The 18,109-nt window shown below is 39.1% G+C and overlaps 1 protein-coding gene across 1 annotated transcript in view; it reads right to left on the bottom strand.

Annotated features, from left to right (window-relative positions):
• Nucleotides 1-18,109, bottom strand: part of LOC102227229 (tetraspanin-9) — a 205,852-nt gene that overhangs the window by 176,043 nt on the left and 11,700 nt on the right. Inside the window, exon 2 of the mRNA XM_023349338.1 lies at nucleotides 11,637-11,694. The gene's annotated coding sequence lies outside the window, so the exon portion shown is untranslated. The remainder of the gene's footprint in view (nucleotides 1-11,636; nucleotides 11,695-18,109) is intronic.

Raw genomic sequence — 18,109 nt, 5'->3', positions numbered from 1 at the left:
AAGCAGCACTTCCAGAAATCAGAAATGATTTGTCCTACCGAAGTTTATGAAGGAGGCATAACTAGTAGATATGGAGTCTTTGACAAATGAAAAGCCCAGCTCATATTTTCTGCAAAATACAATCTCTCTAACAACCACTGAGTGTAGAAGAAGCCTAATTTTAATTTAGTACAAGATTGTCAACAAATACACTGTCATCCATTTTTTCATACTCAATTCATCATTTATTCTTATCTCTATGTGTCAAAATCAGAGGGAAGAATGATGTGTCCTTACGTGTCCTTCAACTGTTGTCCAAGTGTCTACTTTTTAATAACATTTTTTTATTAAAGCCAAATCAGAATCTCACAGTAACAATAATTTGCTGATATTTGATTGAATGTATTAATTCGGGGCTGTCAGAAAAGATCTGAAATTAGGATTCAGCCGAGCGAGGAAACAAACACCTGTCAGACATGGAAGCAGGGCAAACGTTTCCTCAAAATCTGGAGTCAATTTAAGACCTGCAGCTCTTTCAATTGGAAACTTCAACATTTGGGCTTTCTGTGAATTAGTTTTTCTTTTCAAACAGCTAGCCTCTGTTCATGGTCACATCATTAGAGCACACACCACAGACGGGCAGATTTTTAAAAATGTTTTCAAGACTGCAGCCCACATTTGAGCTAACGCGATTATGCTATAAACCTGCGGTCACAAACAAGCAGCTCAGTCTGTTGGCTTTAAACAACACCATGTTGGAAGCACTAATGGAGACCATCATTCCTGATGGAAAATGTAAACAGCACCACAGATTCAAAGTTTAACATTACATGGAGGGAATCCTGATTCTGTTGGAGTCCTTTTGGATTTTACTAATTCAGGCGATACAGGAGCCATAATGGCTGGAAGTGGTGGAGATAAAGTCTCTTAAAATCACTGGTCATCACTTGGTATTTGTAATATGACAAAATGAAAAAAAGTTTACTGTTCTGGATCAGCTGCAGCCGTCTGACCTGTGAAGACACTTTTGGATCACTCAATGCGACTAAAGATAAACACGTGTTTCTCTAGATCTTGCTGAAACATTAGTCCGTTAATCATAGAATGTTCTTCAGGTGATAGAAGGCTGACTTTGTAACTGTCTTTATGTGTCTCTGAATGTTCAGGTCAGAGTCCATCATTGCCCCCAGATTTCTGAGCTAGAGGGAGCATGTAGATGTGAAATAAGAGGGGCCCCAGAATGGAACCTGGGGGTACGCCACATGTAATTTTGTTTTTCAGCTTAAAAAGAAAGCCATTGCTGAATAAAGCTGCAGGAAGTCATGTAAGGGCACATAGCAAACATGTGGAATGAGGTGCTCCAGTAAGAATGATCTCAAATTGAACTTTGTGGACTACATGGAAAATGCTTCAAATGACACATCACCACAAACACACAATCTCCAACCTTGAAAGATGGCGGTAACAGCGTAAGGCTGTGAGGATGCTTTTCTTCGGAAGGGACAAGGAAACCAGTCAAATGTGATGGAATGTAAATCAATGCAAGCCAATCCTGGAAGAACAGTGTTTATCCTGTAGAAGACTGGACTGGGGCTCAGTGAAACAGTTTAGAGTGGTCCAGTCAAAGTAAAGATTTACAGAACATCTAATTAATAATCTGGTGCAAGAATAGAAAAGTAATGTTTATAGACCATTTATATCCAATCTGACTAAGTTTGTGATATTTGGCAAAGAGAAATAAGTACAAAAAAAGAATTTCTAAATGTGCAAAACTGGTTGTACACAACCAAAAGATCTGCAGCTGTAACAAGAGCTTTTCCCTCCACCTCCAATTTATGTCTTATAATGCGGAAGTCTCGTTTTAACATACAACAGGAACCAGCAGTTAGACCTTAACTCTCTGCTGAATGAATTTTATTACTGTTTAAACTCTAAATAGTACAGAATGTGGATAATGCAAACACTTTAGATATACACTGCTACTTAAATCTACACAATACATGCAGAAGCCAGATAATACATATAGCCAAACTTTTCCATAATTACTTTTTTGTAAGGACTTTATTTGGGGATAGCTACAGAAAATAATCTGAGAAAAACTGGTAATGAGAACACGAAGTACACGAAGAAGAGGCTGCATTAAACATGCATCAGGATTAAACATTTTAGTAAACTTTGTGGGATCTATTTGATTTTTCCATTTGAAAATTAAACTAGAACCCAACATTTACAAGTTTTTAACCAACCAGAATGTCAGGCTTTTCAAGGTTGTTTACACAGGCTGCATAATTCAACATTTCATTAATGTTCCTCCTTAAATTTGGCAAATAATTCTCTAATTAATTGATCTAAGGTTGCATGGAGGTCAAAGTGTTGTTTACATGTTAGCATTTTATCCTCAGGATAATGATAATTGTGGCTTGTAATGAAATCCTGTGGTGCATTTAAACATAATTAGTCACAAATTAAAAAAAATAAAAGGTCAGAAAAATGTGAATTTTAAATGTTTGCAAACATTCAGCATTTTAATCAGATGAAACCTTTCCTGACTTCCTAATTTGTAAATTTTGCATTCAATTTACTCTTTCAAACCAGACATTATTTTGGATAGTGGAAAATTTCACTATCAGAGACCAGAATGCATTTCATCAGTTTCCTGCAAATGCACATTAAACTGATTAACACTGATAGTCCAGTAGACTCAATGCATTTGGGAACCAAAAATGCAACATCTGTTACATTTTCAGCCGCAGTCCTCATTCACACTGCATTGTGTCAAACCAACCAAACCCTTTTGCACAACCTATTCCCCTCTTTGCCTGTGGTGGCGCTGCACCAAGAACCACTGAGTGAAATGACATGAAAACCTCTGAAGACACTGAGTGCAATTTTCTTCGAAAAATGCTAAAACAAATAAGTGACGTCAGATTTTAGCAGTGGGAGGATTTCTCTTCTGTCTTTGGTAAAAGACCACAAGCCTTTTCTCCTGCTAGCTCTAGACTAGCATGTTTGTTTTGGTTGTATTTACCCAGAATGCCCTGCCCTCCTGCCCAATTAGCATTCACATATCCATTCGAACCACACCAGAGTTCATTTCAACTGAACGGGGACCAAGGTTTGTACACAGCCCAGAGTTCTTTTTTTTTTGTCCACATCAAAGTTCGATTACCAATTCACACTTCCCAAACAAACTTTGTTTGGCTATATTTCTATCCAAAAAAGAGTTGGACTACAGCAGACACAACAGGGCTGGAGTGAATCCACCCTAAAATTCCAGCACAAAATCACTGCGGCTAACCTAACTGAAGACCCACAGAGTCCCTAAACTCACATATCATTGAAAATCTATGGATAACCCTTAACAGTCAGTACTTGCTACAAAGCCTGAGAATCCTACAAAGCAGCAGGCAGAACTCCTTTGCCGGAGGACTGAACAAGTGTTCCAGAAGCAAGAACTTAAACTTCTCAGCTGGATATAAAAAAAGAAGTCTTTACAAGCTGTGAGTTAGATAGTACTCACACCAGGCAACACCAAACTTTAATTTAGAGACTTTTTATTTAAATTTAGAAGTAGTTTAAGACCCGACTTAACTTTCAGAACATTAAAAAGTGTCACCTTTGCACAGGCTTCTAATGTTTGCATGCCAATGTAAATGCAAGAACTCCAAACTGCTGCTGCCGTCTTTTGATGTTCCATTGGCACAGATTAAAGAGGAGTTACCGAGGAGACAGGATGGGGCTCAGAGAGGTGTGTGTGTGTGGGGGGGGGGGGAGTGGGGGGGAGTGTTTAAGGACAAAAGCAGTGACATTGAGGAAAGCCACTCTCCACTGAATGTATGATGGGTAAAAGTTAGGTTTACTGAAGCTGAACTGTCTGAATGGGAAACATCAGATCAAACATCTGTACATCAATCACATGAAATCTTTTCTATCATAAAACATCAGTTCACGACATGCGCTATTGCTTTTGAAATCCAATATCTGCATAAACCAACAGATGCTCCCCTAACAGCGCCTGGAAATAAAGCGTAGCCGACTTACCTCCCCACCAACCCCACCCCCTCACTGCCATCACACAGCAATGCGATACATCCCACCATGTGGCCATTATGCCTGCTAAAGTATGGAAGGAAGGTAAGTCATATTGTGCCCTGCATGACCGGTGCGGAGGGGTGCAGAGGACTTAAGCAGGGGTAGAGGCTGCAGCCCCCTGAGCCCAGCAGAGCTGCTTGCCTGCCTAAGGCTGCGGCTAAATTTATCCCCCTCCCAAGCATCCCGGCACATCACGTTGGGATTCTATTACTCTCCAGCGCCCGAGCACACAGAGAGTCATGTGAAAGCCGGCCACAGGCCTTTGCGGCTGGCGGTGCCCTTCCTGTCCGTCCAGCATTTGGCCCGCTTAATGCCATCCGTCTCCACCCACCTGCCCAATCACTCTCTCTACTCTTTATCTGCAATATTCTCCACTCATTCACACCCCTTCTATGGCGCGACTCTTCACTCTCCTGCAACTTGTTCCACTCCTACTTCAGCTCCTGTCATCCTCAGAGCAGGTGGGGGTTGAGGGGATCTGGGCCTGAGACTGATGGCCGAGAGAAATGTTGCCAGATGAGATCAATCGGAAGATGGAGCTGAAAGATGCCTCCTGTTACGGGCAGGCAGGTGAAGGAGGGCGGTGCTGGGGGTGAAGGGGGAATGCCACTGCATCAAGTCACATCGTATGTTTGATATCCCAGTACATCTCCTCCATGACTGGAGTGCTGTCAGCAGCTTGGCAAGAGGCTGGGATATATACTCCAGTGATGGTTCATGAGGATGAGGATAAAGTGCTCTGCCCCAGTTTAAAAGCAATCTCCTGCCTAACCAAGCAGCAGGCTGACGTTGCAGGGTCGACCCGGCACGTACATCATTAGCTCTTACTTGGCCATGTATGACTATGTTAGTTGCTGAGCCTGAAATAGACTGACATATGTCAATGAGGGCAATGGAGTCATTTGCTATTCCTTTTGAACAGCAGGCTTACTCTGACTGAGCAATACGCAGGGGTAAGCGGAGATCTCCAACGTCAGCTTATGCAAATAGCAAAGCTGAAGCAGGACGACGAGAACAGAAAAAGAAACTAGAGAAGATCTAGAAGGAGATTCTGTTTGAAGCAGGAAACAGCCAAAGCTTTGCAGTATGGAGTTCTGCAGACATGACCATAAAGCATGCGGCAAACTCCCCTCCTACTCATCTAAGCGCTGCATGACATCTTCACTTCCCCATCAGTGCTTGTAAGGGTCACACTGACCTCTAGTGGTGTCAAAGAACATAGGACAGCCTGCTGACAGCAGGCCAAGAATGAGAGGTAATTTGTTCTCAATGTAATTTCATCAGAAAATGGATTTTAAGTCAGCAGAACTCGTTGAGTATCTCACAGGTAATATGGATAAATGGCTGCTGGGAGCAGCTTGTTTCAACTCCTGGGCCCTGTGGTCTCCAAGCCTTCCAATTATGTGAACAAAACCTCTCTCCCTTCCTCCCAATCTCCAAGCTTCTTTCTTCCGCTCGCCTTCATCAGGTCTCGATCTCTCCCCTTGGATTCTCTTAGAAATTTTCCATTTGAACACTATTGATTTTGTGGGCTGTACCCACCACAACACCCTGACGGAACCGCTCTATTCAGTGGAGGAATCAAAGAGTGACCTATACTTGGTGTTTAATGACTTTGGACCATCGGTGCCAAGTCCGATCCAAAACTATTTTTAAACAACTTGAGAGAATATAGGGCTTTGATGACATTTTCACTTTTTCCAGATATTCGCTTAAGTTTTTTTCCTCCAATCCAATATTTTTATTTAACAGTGCATTCTGAAACCTGACACAGTAACAATCAGAAGGAAGGACAGAGAAAAGCGTCAGCCAGTTTATTGTGTTGTACAAATCAAAATTCATAGACAGCACACTTTGCATGTTAACCCTTCATTGTTTATGTCTTCAACCATAACTGGACAAATATGTAATTAAATCATATCTGGGCATCATGGTAAAAATCAGCTTGTCGGCGTTGCTGAAGTTACTGCTGCAGGTGGTGAAGGACTGAACTCACCTGATCCACCGTTTTCTGTTCAACAATGCTGCTGACAGCATGTTGTGGATCAGAGCATCTCGTCTCAGCTTGCAGCAGAATTTGTAAAAAATCACAAATATCACATCGTCAAACCAGCGTTGTATGAGCTGCTCTTGACATTCAAATTGGTATTGCAGCTGTAATAGCAGCACAAATGTGCACAACAGAAATGTAGTAACCAGAATGTCCATGTTTGTTTTCTTTCAGGTGCCATCATTTCTGTCCAGTGAGAGGGATGATCGTCATCCGCATGAGTCTGTTTGCAAAGAAGCACAATACGAAAGCAAAACTGCACCAAACAAAAAAATCTGCTTTTAAACGACTTTTCTGTTGGGAATTCATACTAAAACATTTTGAGAGTTTCTGTGAATAATTTGCATCAACATTATGTCTCATGAGTATTAGAGGCCTGTAGTGAGTTTTCATAAATATTTTATATCAGTAGGTTAACTGTAAGCCCGTTTCCCCGGTGGACTGGTGACGGACAGCATGCAAAGGAGAGAAAGAAACGGAGAGAAGTGCAGAGACATGCCAGCAGGCGTCATTAGGACCTCTGCATTCTGAACTCAAATGGCTGTCAGCTGCGACTCCGCAGCCTCACCAGAGACCACAACCGCCACAGCCGGTTTTAAGGAGGAATAGATGTGGAGCAGGCGCTATTTAAATCTGAAACTACTTCAATTTTTAACTTAAGTTTAAAATCTAATCTAAAGTCTAACATTTAAAATGAAATCAAGACTCATTCTACCCCAAAGCCTCAAGATGCAGCATTAAATTAAGTCGACAGGTTGTAATAAAGCACAGCTTGATTTTGCATCACGGGCCACTCAGCTGCGCTCAGATCAGAACCCACTCCGCAGGTCAAATGAAATAATAAATTCAGTCAAAATCCCCAGTTTTCCATTATAGTTCCCATATTTATCATCATATACCCAGGGATATTAAACTGCTGAGAAAGTGAGCTCAGTTTAAATATCTTCCGTGCATCAGATCGTCCTTTTATTACTAAACTTTTAGATCATCAATCTCCCTGTGAAGGTTATTTGTACCACAATAAAAACAGCAGATGAAAGAAAGCAGAGAGCAAATGGAGACAATTTAATACCAAGGGTATAATTCTGTTATGAAATCTGGGAGATGAAGACTTTACAGGAGATTTTATCCTAATTAAAAAAACAAAACACACCAAATCTGGCCTTTTTGTGGAACATGTCAACCTTCAGCACCTGGCCTTATAGGTTTCATTGGAGACTACACTCCTGTTTACACCTGTCTGACCCCGATAAGAGTCAGGGGTTGTGTTGCGATCTGCCATGAAGCGCTGAGGCCAGGGAGTCACACTGTGAGGAGCAGTGAAGGAAACACTTGATGTTTTTACAGACAGAAACATAACAGGGTCTGTGAAAAACATCGTCCTTTCCCCTCACATTCAGCCTGTCCATCCCTCATCCTCCTTCTCTCCCTCTGATTGCTCTGTCTGAAACATTTAGATCCAAACTACAAATACTAAAAAATGATGACATCTCCTTCCAGAATATGCAAAAACTGCAGGTTTTAAAGTAATGCCTGAAAGCAACAAACACTGAGACCTTTAGTCGTCCTGCTTCCCTTCTAGAGAACAACCTGCTCAGTGGAAACCTCACTAAATAGAAACATATTTACAAAATCCAAATCATGGTCAACTGAATATTTATTAAAAACGGGAATCAGCGATGCAGTTCAGCTGGAAGGACGGTCAACATTATGGCTGCTTGGAAAACTCTCAGGCGTTTCTGTTTGAGAAAGTAGCTTAAGTGAGTCATTCATGCAAATTTATTCAGAACGCCATAAAAAGGGCAGAGCGCCTCTTCTTAAGCAGCTACAACCCTGTGGCACATGCAGTGCAAGTGGCTCCATCTAGTGTTAGGAAGAATGAATTAGTGCAGCGAACATCCAGCAGATAGAAACCAGTAGGTTTGATTAGTGCTACTGGTGACACCAGAACAGTGTTTGAGTTTAAAAACTGAAAACTATATTCACTAAAAGTCACACAACCAAATTCAGATTTTTATTTTCTGTGGGATTGTTTTGATTTTGTTTAAATATTTTTGCTTTAAACCTGAAGCTCCAGTGAGGAATATATTTTTAGATCATTTTTTTGACACCATATTTCTGATTCTAATAAAAATTCTGAATGTAAATAAAGACTCCTCAACGTTTTTAAGGGAAAAGATCCAATAAACAGTTTAAGGCACTAATCAGACACACTTCATTAAACTGCAGGTTCCAGATTATTTAAAGTCCAACATGTAGAAAAATGGGAATCAGAATTTAACACAAGAATTACTGATGAGTTAGCCTGTCACAATAAGCAATAAATCAATTAATTGCATGGCGAATTAAAATGAACTCAATAATTCCATCTGGACAGCAACCATTAAACAGATTCTCCCTTTTATTATTGTTACTAAGGAAACATTTTGCTGCAAACATTGGACACCTAATACAAAGTAGCTAGTTTGCTTTTTTTGTCTTTTGTTACAAAAGTCCTACTTCAGTGCCTGTTTCTGAATGACATTGAATGATCAACGTCGGTGGTTACATCAGCCCAGTTTTACTTATCAGACCGATACGTTAAAAAATGGCCAACATCAGCAGACTCTGATGTTAATGCTGATATACTGTGTGTCACTAGCATTACATGATAAGGACTGTGATGCACATTGATGCTGCAGCAAAAAAAAGGATTTCTTTGATTAATGAGTATTCCTCCCCTCCCCAACTAGTTGCTGTAAGCAGTGGATCATTGCAGAAAATGAGTGGTTGCTTTGCCAACCACAGCCAATAACACCAAGGAGTTTCAGCTTCCCAAACTGCATTCCTTAGAATATTTTAGATATAATCTACTAAAAAAACTCCATCAATCAGAATGTTTTCAACGAATGAGTTATGCTCCAAAAAAAAAAATCTATGAATACTGAAATGCAAATAGGTGGAGTTCCACTGTACCTTATAAAATGCATGTTAGGAGAATATTCTGTGCAGTCGGACTCAGGCCTTTAATTTGAGGTGGATTATGATACAGATCAGCTTATTATGGACTGAACCTCCTACCAGTCTCTTCCTATTACATACTGATTTCCATTATGGAAAAATTATCGGATCAGTTGTCGCATGTCGAGTGAAATGAGTGTCTCTAAATTATAGAAATATTCAGAATGTCACTGATCCAATGTTTTCTGGTGACTTTAAATCCCACCTAAATGTCAGCCTTTAGCCGAGCAGGGCGGAATCAATATTTAATCAGCATCCTTCCATCCTCCCTCTTCCTGGTTTCACCCATAAAACCTACAGAGCAGCGCGGCATCGTTCATACAACACCCGTAATAAATACACACATACTAATATTTTATCAAAGGTCCAGCAAGCAAGGTTTGAGTCCATTTTTTACTTTTCAGTTTAAGTAAAGCCCAGAATGGACACAGACTATCTGTGGATTTAGTTGTATTTTTTATTTAAGGAGCGAAAGGGAGCAGAATAAGCTAATTCAACATGAATGTAAAACTTGGCCATTAATTTTTATCCTTGTTGAACTCTACGGAGGTAAAATGGTGAGCAGAATATAAAAAAGCAAAGTCAATAAGCGTGACAAAAAGTCTCCCCCGAGGCAAAGACTTGAATCTCTCGCAGAAGGATTTATAGGAGCAACTTTGGACTATTAATTCTCTCCTCTCCCCTCAGAAAAGGTCCGTTCAGAGTAACTAGTCTCTGAGGAGTTCCTCCTTTATTGCTCTGAGTTAATGATGTCACCAGCACAGGAGTGAAACACCTACAGGGTTTTATTGGGAATAAGACCAACAGTCGGCCATAAAGACGTCGCTCTGATGTGGATGAAGATGTCTTCAGAGGCGAGAAGTGGAAATTTTCCACTGAATGGTTCATTTGTACTATTGAGACATTTTCAAAGAAGAGAAATTCATTTGCTTCCTCCTTAGAAAAAGCGAACGAATCCCTCCTGTTTTAGAAAGTTGAACCCGAACCCAAAACATATGCTGCAAAGTTCTGCAACTAAAGTCAGCGTTGGTGTCATAGGTCACTGCCATGCTTCACAACCCGGCAGCTGGACCTGAAGATGCTGAGCTGGACTTTCTACTCTGAGCAGAGGAACCCTGAGGGGCTTCATTACTGCGTACTGCTGACAAGGTGCTTCGTCCTGAGCAGCTCGGCCCACACTAAAAACCAGAGGACCAGCCTGAACCTCACGGTTTGAAATTAGACCGTCCAAAACCAGAGCGCTTCCTGATTTTACCCAGAGCAACTTTCAGTCACATTTCTTCTCATCATAGAGGAGAAACTCATTTCTCATCTCTCACATCTGCAAATATTAAGTTTCTGTGTTTTTTTAATCTATCTAAAAGATAAATAACCACAAATGGAACACATTTTAAAAAAGCAAGAAAACTGCCTGCAGTTGCATTGAAAAGTTTGTTGGTTATAACTAGAGCTGTCGCTAAAGATTATTTTAGTATCGATTATTCTGACGATTAATAAAAATAAAATAAAGCAATGAAAAAGTTTAACATTCTACAGATTTTTCATTTAACCCCTTAAACCACATGTGTCAAACTCCAGTCCTCAAGGGCCGCTGTCCTGCAACTTTTAGATGTGCCTCTGCTGCACCACACCTGAATAGAATAATTAGGTCATTAGCAAGGCTGTGGAGAACTGATCTACACAAGGAGGAGGTAATTAAGCCATTTCCTTCCAGCGTTTCGTACCTGTGGCACATCTAAAAACTGCAGGACAGCGGCCCTTGAGGACTGGAGTTTGACACCCCTGCCTTAAACCCTTTTATACAAAATTAGATATGCATAAAAAATACACATAAACTAGCAGCCACTGTATTAGTGATCGATTATTCTATTGACTATTCTGATAATCAAATCAAATAAATGGCACATTTTGCAGATTTTTCTATTTAACAACTTAAGCTTATTTTACACAATATTAAAAAAGTATTAAAATACATATAAAACAGACCTGTAGCTAACAATTATTTTAGTAATCGATTATTCCAGTTAACTGATTAATGAATTAGTTAATAATTATCTCAATAATTGATTCACCACAATTAATCTGCTGTTAATTGCTCAGGCCCAGTTATATCAGTACGAAAATGTGTGTGTGAGTGAGGAGTGTGTTCCTGCTCACAGTTAGGTGGGCAGGAAATGAGTCCAACTCAACCTGGAACAATGTGGGATCGGTTCCCAAGAGGCCATTTCCTGGAACATCTATTGTCTTTTCTGCTACAACACCAACAATCAAACTGGGAGCTTTAACGATCCCTCAAAGGACATTATGGTTAGTTAAATACTTTTTTGCTTAAATAAATAACTTTTCCCCTTCATTTCCTACTTTAAAAATAATCATGCACACATCTGTTCTTTTGCTTCAGTCTGTTTTGAGCTGAGATTTATTTTGCAAACAATAGCCCAGTGTTGTCTTTGGGTTGACATGGTGAAGATAGAACCAACAGCAACACAGAGAGGAACATGAAATCACTGCTTACCGGCACAGACGTGGTCAGCAATCAGCGGGACGGGACCGGGCGGCGAGACTTTGACAGTCTGTCAAGCAGAGGAAGAAAAACAGGGAATGAAAGCGACTCTTTATCTTAAATCAACTTTTACTGCAAGTGAAAGTGCAGTGAAAGCTGATGGCTGCCACTGCTAAAGGGCTGGCTGCTGAACAATGCTTAGAAAATGAAAACAAAGTCCCAGCTTGTAAAACATGAGAGCAGCATTACGCTGAAAACTGCAGCATGAAACAACAGAATCACTGCTGGGAGATAAACAGGAGAGATTTGGTCAAATTTCCCCACATTAAAATATCTTCAAAGCTGGTGACACACTGTGACATTCCCAAAAATCCCTCATGGAGTCAAAATGACTAAACGCAGCATGTTTTCCTACAGAGCAGCAGAACTAGCTCTGCGCTGCTGCAACACAAAATAAAATCCTCCCACTGAGGTTATTTCAGATTCCTTAACCGCCACATTATATCATCAAATACAGCTCTGTGAAACAATATTTACTCTCTTACTCTCTTATCATGTGTTTTAGATTTGTATTGATGTCTGTATGTTGAATCATTGATGAGTTGCAGCCGTTTGAAGTTTGTATGTCTGAAGGATCGATCTGATATCAATATCTATATTGGTACCAATATCAAAATAAATTCTAGATTGGGTACCGGATCTATAGGGGGAAAATCTATTCAGACTAATTCTGTGCTCTGAATGACGTCATGCTTTATTGTATATTTTACATTATAGTTAGGATTTTTAATTGCACTTTTTGAACTTTTTGACAGACTTGTTAGTTTATTTTTTTACATGTTTGAACAAAGTAGTTAATTTATTGTTTTTGTCAGTTTCAGTTTCTTTATTATTTATTTTACATTGGCTGTTATGCTCATAACTGCACTGACTGAACAAATTAAAGTTGCGTTTTTAAGTGTTCTATCTATTGGTGTATTTAAGTGAGCTGTACTGGCGCAGCGTTATCAAATCAATTTCTACTTTAATACACTTTTATCTGTGTTTAAAAAACAAAAAGTCTTAGGTCAACTCAACACAGTTTTCCTGCATGGATTCAGTGTCAGCCAATACCTAACTTCAGATATCTGTATCGGTATCGGAAGTGGAAGAAGTGGATTGGTGCATCCGTAGTCTGGTGTTATCTTAATTGGACATCAACACACAAAATCATGTCTAGGAAAATAAATGTTTGTGCTGTTTACTAGACAAGACTTCATTCTGCAGGTCAGTTTTTATTATTTTCCACTCCATACCTTCAATACTCCAGAAAAATAAACAAGAAAAATCCAATAAAAACAAAATTGTCCAATTTTTTTGAGTTACAAACTCAATAGCGTCATACTTTAAATAAGGCTGCATATAAAGTTTTTCTTAGTTTTTTTGGTAATCAATAATTCTATTGATTATTTGGATGAATAATCAATCGGATGAAAAAAACTGAACAGTGGCGAGCCTTTTAGCAGTTTATGACTCAAAGCAGCTGACAGAGACAGAAACCTGTCCAGTGAGCTCAAGCTCACCCACAGACCCGGGGCTTTCACCCTGCCAGTCACTCCATCCAGAACCAGAACTGGCAGCCTCTGAATCTGCAGAGCTTTTCAACAACTTGCAGCCATTTAGTCTCACCAATTAAATTTCTAGTCAGGCAAAAATACCTCCAGAAAGAAAAAGCGAGTCCAAGTTAACATTTACCAGTCTGCTGTTACTCTAAGAGATGGATAGAAAAACTAGAAAAAGAAGCTTCACAAAAAACACAGGATGAAAGTTGCTTCTATATTCTATATAGCAAACTCCACCCCATGTGTCCATATACTGTAGTGTTTTCAACAACTGGCTCACAGTGCAATATAAAATGCCTGTTTAATTAATTTGTTGTTCTTCGTTGTTTTTATTTGTTTTGGGGTGAAAACATAAATAGACCAACAGCTTTAAAATGTTATCAGAAATTGGATGAACATAATTAATACAAAGAATTATGTTCATGCAATCAGAAATTATGCTGCAGTTCATTTCTTTCACCTTCCTAACTTATCATTTATGATTTTCAATCCGGATGTAGTTATGTATCCTTTGAGAAATATTTATTAATGCATTAAAAGTTTATTGAACTGGATTTCTATGAGGCTGTAAACCAAAATGTCAGCGGAAGGAAAATGGAAGGGAGGAGCAAATATTAGCTGGAGGTTTGGCATTTATATGCTCCATTTTCCAATAGTGCCGCCAGAAAATCAACAGCAAATCATTAGTTTTATTTTTATTTTGTAATTTCAAACCTGTAACCTTGTGGGTTTCCATAATGAGGCCAAAGGCTAGTATTTCCCTTCTGTGTGTTCAGCCTTCATGTAAGATGAAAATGTTTTCTTAATCTCTCAGGAGGAGGCTGACATAAAGCTCCATCGGCTCTTTTGTTTTAGAAGTTAGACCTGTGAGAAAGAAATCCCTCTAATCTGCAGTCTGTGAGATGATTTATTGAAGGATGAAAACTCCTTTAACATCTAAATGATTTCCACTAACAGAACATAACTAACAGAGAAAATATGACATTTCTCTGGCTTATTAGCAAAGAAACACTTGTGTTAAAAAGCTCGTAAGATTAAAAAGCCAATCAAAAATCAAGCTGACTTAAGACAAATATCTGAAGCAACCACTTAAGATTTATGACAAAATAAAAGATGAAAATCTGTCCCTGAGGCCAAACATGGAAAATCTTCATTATACAATATTTGATGATGTGAGAACATTATGAAATTGTCTGCAGAGCAACAGAACATCTTAACTACCAGATGACCGACTCCTGAGGATTATTATGATTTCAACACTTAAGCCACACTCAGCCACAGTTCTCTGCTAGGAATGCCAACTGCTGGATGTGAAGCTCAAACAGTTCAGTAAAAGCCTCATAATAAACAGATAGTGTAGGCAGGTCGGTGGAGAGATCCCCAGAGGTTTGACGAAGCCAAGAGCGTGAGAATCTCTCTCTCTCTCTCTGTATTCTTAGATCTGCCTTCTCTGGATCCCAGGCCATGGATAGTAAAAGTATGGTTTATTAATAATCATTACAAACTTCTGGACAACATTTCTGCTTTAAAGGAAAAATAATGCAGCGCCGTTTCACATTTTGTCATGTTTCAACCACAAGCCTCAATGTATTTTATAGAGGAACACAGAGTAATGAATGTGATGTTATTTGGCAAAACCAGGAAAAAACATAAAATAAACAGAAAAAACAGATCAATATTTCACAAACTTATGTTTGGATCATCTCTGTGTTTTATCTTTTTTGTTGTTGTTGCCATTTTTTAATACAGGACATGGATTCATTGGAATTTGGTGAAATTGGGGGCCAAAGTCAACAACAACTGTCTGTCTGAATAAACATTAGCAAACATGATTGCAAATCTTGCCAAGAAAGCCAGATACTAAAGGGAAGCAACCAAAACACAAACAAAGGGTCATGAACTGCAAGGTATTCATCAGACTCAATGGTTCGCCTGAAGAAGCCAAAGTACTTGTACTCAAAGACCTGAAGGAGTTGGAGAAATATGATTATTAGTAAAAAAAATAAAAAAAGGGATACTAAAAAATTTTTTTTTGTACTCATGCCATTAATATCAATGTCGAGATTAAGGCTATTGTAAACAATTATTCTAGTCATCAAACATTCGATCGATTATTCTGACGGTTTATCGACTAATCAAATAAAAAATGAGATTAAATGAAATATTGGTAAACACGGCCATAACATCAGTAATAATATCAGATATTTGCCAAATTTTTCAGATATCAGCTCCGTCTTCACACACTGACACACATTTCCCAGCTGTGTGTGCTCCGCCACCCATTTCTTACGACCAGGATGGTGGTAAATTTATTTTCTGCTACACCTGTAAAGCTTCACTTACGTTAAACTCCAACTGCAGCAACCCACTGCACCAATATGCATACACCCGCCGCGCTCTTCTCCGAAGATCGCTCAGAACCAGACACCAGGCAGCAGCCTGGTTCTCTACGCATCGCGACACGTTGGTCCCCGAAAAATGGTCAAAACCCGGACATTATCGTTAATCAATTAAATCCCCTGAACCAAACTTGAAAGTTGGACTTTATGCTGCTAGCACGTAGCATTGGTGAAGTGAGACTGTTGCGCAACACAAATAATCATCCAGGTGAAACACGGTGCGCTAAATAATAAAACATAATTTAACAAAGCTTCAAGGCCGATAACTTGCCTGGAGAAGTTTTAATAATGGAGGCACTCAAATCTTTCAAGGAATCGTTATAGCCCAGAACGCGACATAAAAACTATTTGATACGATTTAGTGCCAAACTGGCGACCTGTCCAGGTGACCCCGCCGCTCACCCAGAACGTTAGCTGGAGAGGCACCAGCACCTCCTGACCCCACTAGGGACAAGGGTGTTAGTGAATGAATGAATGAATGAATGAATGAATGAATGAATGAATGAATGAATGAATGGATGGATGGATGGATGGACATACGGAAGTGGCAGATCAGATGTTTTGGGGGGTGAATAAACCTGAAGTTTAGATCGTTTAGATTTGCATCACATATGGGCGATATATAAATGTATATATTGCAGAACATAAACAAGCATTTACAATTACCATTACAACATTTTCCATAAATAATTCTGGTGACAAAAAGGGAATAAAAGCAGGAAGATATCAGTCCACAGAGAAAAGAACCAGCTGATCCTTTACCTGCAGCGGCAGAAACTCTTACAAAACTCTCTGAATAAGTAATCATCCTTCAAACACACAAGGACTTAATATTTCTAGAGATCGATAAGGAGTAAATACAGTTGGAATAAATGCATTTTAAATGAAAATCAATACAATAATTTATCCTTTGGGAACAGGAAGGTAAGGGGCCCTTTCCTGTTGTTGACTTTCTGTTTTTGTTGCTTCTTTATCACCAAGGTTTTTGAGGTTTATTTGTGCTGACTTGCTGCATAAGTCATGAGTACAAACAGCTTTAGGATGACTGATAGGACTGCTTGTGAAGAGATTATCCCCAAAATACAAAAACTTACTAAAATGGCTTGATAGGAGAATTAGTAACTATTAACAGTGATATGTGTGGAACTGAGTGAAAGTTATTTTGAGTTCCTCATCTACATAAAAATGAAAATTACTTATTGCATTTATTATTATCCGTGTTTAGTTAATGCATGGCACATTTACTCAGTGCTGCTTCATTATGACTCTCTGCACCAAAAAGACTACAAGGTCTTTATGTGAAATGTGGACAGATTGTTGAATGGAACAGAATCTTCTTCTAGTCCACCAGGGGGCAGTCTAAAAATTCATAAGCTTTTCTATTTGCATTTCAATCAGATCATTAATATAAACAGAAGAATCTCAATAAATGAAAATATCTTCAAAAATGTATTAATTGTATCCCTCTGATTCAAAAACTCACCATTCCACACAGAGATTTATCCAGAATAATTTATCTTAATAATTTCTCTTCATGTTGATTCGGGTTTTCTGCTTATGACAACCAAAAACTCTGTTTCTCAGACGAATACAATACTACATCAGACTAAAAATAAACTAAAAGTTAGTCCATGTACTGAACAGTTTCTGCTCTCAGTAGTTGGTCTGGGCTCCTTTTGCATGAATTCGTGCATCAGTGCAGCGTGGCTTTGAGGAGATCAACCTGTGGCGCTCAGGTTGCTTTAGCAGCAGAACTTCAGCTCATCTGTACTGTTGGTTCTGGACCTAAGCAAATCCTTTATAAACTTTTATTACTGCTGAAAAAACTCTTGGGGAAAAAAATCCTGAAAAGACTGCAGATGACTAAAACACAATTAAATTTCTTAAGACCAAAATTAAAATGTTCTTTTAAAGTTAAGGCTACTTCCTTTTGCAAGGAAGCCGTTACTTGCTAAAGAAGTAAATGGGAAGATTATAAAACATCTAGAACTGATTTTAAAACAACAAATGAACTGTTGTCCCAACACCAGGGACCCAAATATGCAGGAAGACAGATCATGTGTTGAAAATGGACCCTAAGTGTCAGTACAACACTTAGGGTCTGAGACCTCGTACTTAGGGTACTTAGGGTACTTGGGGTACGAGGTCTCAGCCACAACGTCTGCTTTGGAGATAAACACAAACCGAATGATTAGAGAAAACCTCAGGCAGCAGCAGATCTGAGGTTAACAGAGGAACTACTGTGTGAAACCGGAATATGACTCTGCTTAGAGGTCAGATGTTCAACAAACTTATTTATGATGGAGGTTAAGATAAATTATTACACAACTTTGCCTTACAGCAGTGGTTCTCAAACTTTTTTCAGTGATGTATCCCCTTAAAAACATATTTTTAGTCAAGTACCCCCTGACACGGGCAAAACATCTTTGGAATTAAAAAGAGGTACAGTGCTGTAAAATCACTGTCTGATTTATTAAAGCCAAAT

The sequence above is a fragment of the Xiphophorus maculatus genome, chromosome 2, assembly GCF_002775205.1.
Source record: "Xiphophorus maculatus strain JP 163 A chromosome 2, X_maculatus-5.0-male, whole genome shotgun sequence".
Lineage (NCBI taxonomy): Eukaryota > Metazoa > Chordata > Actinopteri > Cyprinodontiformes > Poeciliidae > Xiphophorus > Xiphophorus maculatus.
The sequence above is the reverse complement of the archived record's forward strand: the minus strand, read 5'-3'. Positions and strand labels throughout refer to the sequence as shown.